We start from the raw sequence: 6,472 nt of genomic DNA on the forward strand, positions 1-6,472 counted from the left end.
GTTCTTACCATTACGTAGCTCAGTCTGTTACATCTCCTCCACTCCTGTCCTCTATAACACGTTCACATGATTGGCAAGTCACCACCACGCACAAGATCTGCACGCTCATCTCCTGAAATACTCTGTGCTGCTGTGAACTCTGTTCTTACCATTACGTAGCTCAGTCTGTTACATCTCCTCCACTCATGTCCTCTATAACACGTTCACATGATTGGCAAGTCACCACCACGCACAAGATCCGCACACTCATCTCTTGAAATACTCTGTGCTGCTGTGAACTCTGCTCTTACCATTACGTGGTGACTTGCCAATCATGTGAAGGTGTTCTTGAGGACAGGAGTGGAGGAGAGGTAACAGACTGAGAGCTACGTAATGGTAAGAGCAGAGTTCACAGCAGCACTGAATCTGCACGCTCATCTCCTGAAATACTCTGTGCTGCCTTAAACTCTGTGGACAGGTCAGGATCCTGTTTCTTTTAAATGCTGCACTGTAGCGTAGCCTTATATAGTGGATCGAGCGGGTTCCGAGCCGCATTTAAAAGAAACAGGATCCTGACCTGTCCGCAGAGTTTAAGGCAGCACAGAGTATTTCAGGAGATGAGCACAGGCAGCCGTTCGTTTTTCCGAGCCGTGCTCCCATTATGCACACGACCGTAAAAACACCCGTTATTGCGGGTAGTAATTACGACCCGCAATAACGGGCTCATAGACTTCTGTTACCCACGGGTACCTTTCCGTTTTCTCACGGGAAGGTGCCCGTGCCGTTAAAAAAATAGAACATGTTCTATTTTTCTATTTTACGGGCCGTGCTGCTATAATTATAATGACAGCACGGTTCGCAAAAGCGGCCGGCTGCCCGTGGCCGGCCGTGCTCGTAATTACGAGTCGTAATTACGAGCACGGCCCGTAAAATAAAAAAATAGAACATGTTCTATCTTTTTAACGGCACGGGCACCTTCCCGTGAGAAAACGGGAAGGTACCCGTGGCTAATAGAAGTCTATGGGCCCGCTATTTCGGGTCGTAATTACGACCCTTAATAACGGGTGTTTTTATGGTCGTGTGCATGAGGCCCCGTAATGACGGATGGCTACATGTGTGCACCCGTCATTACGGCAGCGTTGCTAGGCGATGTCAGTAAGGGTATGTGCACACACACTAATTACGTCCGTAATTGACGGACGTATTTCGGCCGCAAGTACCGGACCGAACACAGTGCAGGGAGCCGGGCTCCTAGCATCATACTTATGTACGATGCTAGGAGTCCCTGCCTCTCCGTGGAACTACTGTCCCGTGCTGAAAACATGATTACAGTACGGGACAGTTGTCCTGCAGAGAGGCAGGGACTCCTAGCATCGTACATAACTATGATGCTAGGAGCCCGGCTCCCTGCACTGTGTTCGGTCCGGCACTTGCGGCCGAAATACGTCCGGCAATTACGGACGTAATTAGTGTGTGTGCACATACTCTAAATAGTCACTGTCCAGGGTGCTGAAAGAGTTAACTGATCGGCAGTAACTGTTTCAGTACCCTGGACAGTGACTACCGATCACAGTACCTGTAAAAAAAAAAGACGTTCATACTTACCGGGAACTCCCTGCTTCCTCCAGTCCGGTCTCCTGGCCGTTGCCTTGGTGACGCGTCCCTCTCGACATCCGGCCCGACATTCCTTGATGACGATGCAGCCCATGTGAGCGCTGCAGCCAATCACAGGCTGCCGCGGCCTCTGCAGCCAATCACAGGCTGCAGAGGCCTCTGCAGCCAATCACAGGCTGCCGCGTCAGAAAAGGTCGGACTGGAGGAAGAAGAGGGACTCGTCACCAAGACAACGACCGGGTACGTATGAAATGCTTTTTATTTTATTTTTAATCAGCAGCCTCTTTTCTCTATCAGTGATTGATAGAGACAAGTGGCTGCCGATTTGTATAATGTTTTTGACCGGGTTCGGTCAAAACGGGTTCGGCCGAACCCGGTGAAGTTCGGATTCGCTGCGAACCGAACTTTTCCGGAAGTTCGGACCGAAACCGGGTTCGGTTGTCCCGGTTCGCTCATCTCTAAACACAGTAATCCAACAGTGTCAATCCAACAGCAAGATCTAGAATGACCAGAGAAAGAAATAGTTAGCGAAAAAACTCTTAGGGAACCAGCTGGAGAAATTAGTTATAAAAGCGGCATTCCAAGTACAGGATCTGGTCAATCAGAAGTGTTTGAAGATCACATTGCTTGGGGTCTTGGGGCTTGGACCCCCTGTGAATGACATTGCTTGGGGTCTTGGGGCTTGGACCCCCTGTGAATGACATTGCTTGGGGTCTTGGGGCTTGGACCAGCTGTGAATGACATTACTTGGGGTCTTGGGGCTTGGACCAGCTGTGAATGACATTGCTTGGGGTCTGGATGTTGGAACAATGTATTGGTTGTTGAATTGACACAGTATGACATTTCCGGGGTTTATGTCATTTTTATATGAGATACTAACCATAATTTAGAACCTCTGTAATTTGTTAATGAAAAATGACAATTGCTATTGAGGATACAGTATTAGGGGGTCAGGGCTGTTCTTAATAAATCACGTCCCTAATATTTGTATACTAGTAATTATTAATAATAATAGTGTATTTTACATACGTAGAGAACCTAAAATGCATAATTAGTAATTCCCTAGTAAATATTTATTATGAGAATGACTCCTGTTATAAACTGAAGGGTTCCAATAATAAGTTCTCAGGGCTGCGGGACATTCACATTCCCTTTCTTTGTGGTTGCTTTATCACTTTACCAGCAGAATACAGATGGCAATTTCTGTCTGCAAGCTGCATTCTGTCTATGGAGCAGAAGTCACAGGCCGCCATATTGCCATTTAGCAACTTCTTAGTAAATTAGTATAACTATTCCAAATATAAACTAAACTTTAAATGGCAGACACAGCAGAATTATACCGAAGAATAAAATATTCATAAAGAAACTGATAGATGAGACTCATCTAGAGACGTAGCGCTGATAGAGTACTTAGCGGTCACATCCAACTGATGAGTGACAGCTCTGTGGCCAGCACCATAGTATATACCCATGCTCTGTGACATCACAATAGCTGTACCCGGGGTCAGTTGCTTTTATGACCAAACCCGTAATTTGCATATTTCAATATGGATTGATCATTATTTTTAATAGTAGTGACATCACAATACATAAACCCAAGGTACACTATGTGGCCAAAAGGATGTGGACAGCTGACCCTCACACCATCATAAGCTTGTGGTACTTCCCATTACAAAGCCATGGATGTTAGCCCAAACCATGACAAATATCCCCAGACCAGTATCAATTCCCCACCAAATAATTTTTATATCAATTGATCAAATTTCAGAATTTAATTAAATTGTTTATAATTATTTCTGGTGAACCTACACTAATATAAGGAAATATAGTCCCCTAATATACAGTCCTCTAATATGACCATATTGAAATTTCTCCTTTACAAGTGGTAGACATAATGATAATAAGGGAGCTCAAATTTTGTGCATTTACCCTGCACATCTAAGATACTTGAGCAATTTAATTGCACACTAATACTAATATCATATTACTAGCACTATCACACAATATCTTCTAGAAATTGAATAATTCAATGTTCCTAATAAAACAAATTGATTAGCGAGAAGTACAGACGTAGCATTGATAGAGTACTTACCGGTCACATCCAACTGATGAGTGACAGCTCTGTGGCCAGCACCATAGTATATACCTACGCTCTGTGACATCACAATAGCTGTACCCGGGGTGAGCTGCTTTTATCACCACACCAATAATTTGCATATTTCAATATGGATTTACTATAATTTTTTATCGTAGTGACATCACAATAGATATACCCGGTGTGAGCTGCTTTTATGAGCACACCAATAATTTGCATATTTCTATATGGATTTACTATAATTTTTTATAGTAGTGACATCACAATAGATATACCCGGTGTGAGCTGCTTTTATGACCACACCAATAATTTGCATATTTCTATATGGATTTACTATAATTTTTTATCGTAGTGACATCACAATAGATATACCCCGGTGTGAGCTGCTTTTATGAGCACACCAATAATTTGCATATTTCTATATGGATTTACTATAATTTTTTATAGTAGTGACATCACAATAGATATACCCGGTGAGAGCTGCTTTTATGACCACACTTATCATTTACATATATCAGTATGGCTTCACCATTCATTTTATTGGTTGATTTTTATGTACATTTTGAATGCAATTTCTATATTCATAATGTTTGTCTGAGGTCAGACTCTTACCCAGCACTGCCAATATTACAGCTCAGGAATAGAATGAAATCCCATAATATATGATAAAAGTCGGGCATATGGGTCACTGGTGGTGCATAGAACTTGTAATGTTCATCTCTCACAGTCGGTTTAGTGTGTGTCTAGTTATTACAATCTGTAAGGATCTGCAGCTGCTGAACATCTGATAAATTATCATTTCACTCTCCTGACGAAGCTGAAGCGAAACGTACGTTGGGGTAGCGCTGCAGATCCAGCTGGGGTCTGTTACCTATTGATTTATACTTCTCTTAACCTGCAAACTGATATGGGACTCTTTTTAGAGAACATCAGTGTACACAGCAGGGAGATAGTGATAATTAGAGATGAGCGAACCGGGACAACCGAACCCGGTTTCGGTCCGAACATCGGGAAAAGTTCTGTTCGCAGCGAATCCGAACTTCACCGGGTTCGGCCGAACACGTTTTGACTGAACCCGGTCAAAAATATTATACAAATCGGGAGCCACTTGTCTCTATCAATCACTGATAGAGAAAAGAGGCTGCTGATTAAAAATAAAATAAAAAGCATTTCATACGTACCCGGTCGTTGTCTTGGTGACGAGTCTCTCTTCTTCCTCCAGTCTGACCTTCTTGCCTTACGCGGCAGCCTGTGATTGGCTGCAGAGGCCGCTGCAGCCTGTGATTGGCTGCAGAGGCCGCGGCAGCCTGTGATTGGCTGCAGCGGTCACATGGGCTGTAACATCATCCAGGAATGTCGGGCCGGATGTCGAGAGGGACGCGTCACCAAGGCAACGGCCGGGAGACCGGACTGGAGGAAGCAGAACATTCTCGGTAAGTATGAACGTCTTTTTTTTTTACAGGTTTATTCTGATCGGAATTCACTGTCCAGGGTGCTGAAACAGTTACTGCCGATCAGTTAACTCTTTCAGCACCCTAGACAGTGACTATTTACTGACGTCGCCTAGCAACGCTGCCGTAATGACGGGTGCACACATGTAGCCACCCGTCATTACGGGGCCTCATGCACACGACCGTAAAAACACCCGTTATTACAGGTCGTAATTACGACCCGAAATAGCGGGCCCATAGACTTCTGTTAGCCACGGGTACCTTCCCGTTTTCTCACGGGAAGGTGCCCGTGCCGTTAGAAAGATAGAACATGTTCTTTTTTTTTTATTTTACGGGCCGTGCTCCTATACTTTATAATGGGAGCACGGCTCGGAAAAATGACCGGCTGCCCGTGCCCGGCCGTGCTCATCTCCTGAAATACTCTGTGCTGCCTTAAACTCTGTGGACAGGTCAGGATCCTGTTTCTTTTAAATGCTGCTGGGGAACCCGCTCGATCCACTATATAAGGCTGCACTACAGTGCTTGGGAACAAGTGACTGGGGCAGAAGAGGATGGAGGCGCAGCCTTATATAGTGGATCGAGTGGGTTCCCCAGCAGCATTTAAAAGAAACAGGATCCTGACCTGTCCACAGAGTTTAAGGCAGCACAGAGTATTTCAGGAGATGAGCGTGGGGATCTTGTGCGGGGTGGTGACTTGCCAATCATGTGAAGGTGTTAGTGAGGACAGGAGTGGAGGAGAGGTAACAGACTGAGAGCTACGTAATGGTAAGAGCAGAGTTCACAGCAGCACAGAATCTGCACACTCCTCTCCTGAAATATTCTGTGCTGCTGTGAACTCTGCGCCAAAACTAAGCGGCAAGCCGCCATACTGACTGCAGCACGATATAATTCAAGAATCATACGCCAAGTGGGATCTAGTGCCTGACGAAGGTCGTTGAACCGAAACGTTGCACGCACATTGCCCATGGCATCGAATTTAATAAAATCGCAAAATTGAACCACATTTGTGTGCCGGATACTTTTCTATATATCTGCTCTTACCATTTCGTAGCTGTGAGCAGATGCCGGCGGCGGCTGCTGCATTCGGCCCCGCCTGGTTGGAGGAACAAGCTGCAGCGGTGGCCAACGCTCCGGTACCTTCGGCTGCCTCTCCCCCGCTCCGGGCCCGGCGCTCGCGTCCTCCAGAAAGGCTGAGCCCCGACGTTGCTCCTCGGACCCGGCGCCGCAGAGGGAGCCCTGTGAGGGACCCTCTGGCTCGGGCGTCTGGCAACACTGATACTGCAGCCGGTGCCAGGGTCGGGAGGAATCCCGCTTCGCGGCAGAGTTCAGTGGA

Source organism: Rhinoderma darwinii, assembly GCF_050947455.1.
Source record: "Rhinoderma darwinii isolate aRhiDar2 chromosome 11 unlocalized genomic scaffold, aRhiDar2.hap1 SUPER_11_unloc_16, whole genome shotgun sequence".
In the NCBI taxonomy this organism is placed as follows: Eukaryota; Metazoa; Chordata; class Amphibia; order Anura; family Rhinodermatidae; genus Rhinoderma; species Rhinoderma darwinii.